Source organism: Teleopsis dalmanni, chromosome 1 (assembly GCF_002237135.1).
Source record: "Teleopsis dalmanni isolate 2A chromosome 1, ASM223713v2, whole genome shotgun sequence".
Taxonomy (NCBI): Eukaryota; Metazoa; Arthropoda; class Insecta; order Diptera; family Diopsidae; genus Teleopsis; species Teleopsis dalmanni.
Genome location: NC_051846.1, coordinates 230,895,114 through 230,897,000, shown reverse-complemented (window position 1 = coordinate 230,897,000; position 1,887 = coordinate 230,895,114). Strand labels below are relative to the sequence as shown.

Genomic DNA, 1,887 nt, shown 5'->3' with positions numbered 1-1,887 from the left:
AATAAGCATTTCAGATATACTCTCTAGTATACCTCTCTAGTGTAGTCAAGGCATTATGAATTCTCACATCATCAATTGGCTTTTGTGGCTGTAAGTGGAATCTACTGCACAAATCAATACAACGGACAATGAATTAGAGACTTCATACTCCAATCTAAATTTTTTCACATGAAAGAGTTTTCTAATTAAAATTATATTATTATATTACTTACTTACTTACTTGACCATAACAACCCGTTACCGAATATCAGCCTGACGCAGCATGTCTTTTCAGACGCTTCTGCTGCGTGCGTGCCTTCTCCAGTTTTCTACATCAGGTCTGGTTAAAGCTCCCTAAATTTGATCATACCACCGGAGACACGGTCTACCTCCACGCCTACTTCCTCCAACTACTGCCTGAAATACGTTCATAATTTTCAATTTGCTTTTGAGGCTCTTAACGGAATCAATTAATACTCGTATCACTGCTGTACAAATCAATACAACGAACAACGGACTAGAAATTTCATACATCTATCGAAAGACTGTAACAAAAAAGAGTTTATTAATTATTATTTTATTGTTAAATTACTTATATGGTCATAACCACCCGTTACCAGGTTTCGGTCTGAAACATCATGTCTCTCTAGGCGCCACTGCTAACCGTACATCAAGTCCGGTTGGAATTCTCTCAGTTTGATCACTGTACCGGAGACACGGTCTACCTCTACGCCTTCTTCCTCCAACTACTGCTTCAAATACCTTTTTCGCTGAAGCATATTCATACATTGTAACGTCATAACAAACTCAGCGAAGTGGCTGAATGTTAATTCACTGAATTATTTTAATATCATATTACTGCTCTTACAGCTTATACAGCTTGTACAGCATTCGAAAGCTGTTGTCCTCGCCAAATCATAGAGAACCAAAGTTCTTACGAACAAGTAGTAATAAAAGAAAAAGGTAATGAAAAGAAGATTTCGAGTCTATAGCTTTAATATATGATGCGTTAAATAGTAGTTCTGTTAGGTATATATCACTGAAGCAAGACCAAATAAATACCACAAAGAACCTTTTAAGTACGTGAAAACAATTTTAATTGTAAAAAAAAACATTTTTGGGTTTCTGTATTTTGATAATTTTGCAAAGTATTTCCTAATGAAATAGTGTTACCATTATACTATTGTTTAAGACTATACTTCACAGGATCATTTCTGTAATCAGTCTTCTCTTACTTTAAAAACAGAGTAAAACCACATATACTATTGTTTGATACAAGTAACGATAAAATTCGTTATTATGAAATGATTTTTCAATCAAAACGCTGAATTACTTGCCATAGACGTAGCAAACGTAGAAAATCCGATCACTAAATACTTCGCACGCAAAGAAATGTAATGCAATTACTCAATGTTCATATCAGCTGATATAAGATTTCTTTTATGTTTATATTAGGAAACCATGTTATGTTAGGTTCTTACGTTTCTAAGTATTTTTATTTCAGAACAAATAACTGAAAATGTTGTTTTTTATAATGTAGAACCATTCAATCGATTTTTTACGCCTGAACTAATTCAACCTTAAATGCTTTACTCAAGTTTAAAAAATAAAATGAAGTTGAAACCTCTGGTAAATTTTTATTTATTCAATATTCAGCACTAACACCAGTTTATAAAAATGTTCACTCTGATATTTATTCATGCATATAATATTGGATGAGCATATTCTCCTCGAATGGAAGAATATTTGAACAACATAGTCTCTCTCCTCAAATGGAAGAATATCTGTAAAGCGTATTCTCATCAAACTCCAGTTTTATTTCTAAAACAATAAGTTAAATGCGAATTTTTTATAGTGGTAATATATATATATATACGTCTCAAAATTATAAGACTTTTTTACTGAATG

At 32.4% G+C, this 1,887-nt stretch overlaps 1 pseudogene; it reads left to right on the top strand.

Moving 5' to 3' along the window:
* Positions 1–1,168: 1,168 nt before the first annotated feature.
* Positions 1,169–1,241, top strand: LOC119673556 (annotated as a pseudogene).
* The last annotated feature ends 646 nt before the right edge of the window (positions 1,242–1,887 follow it).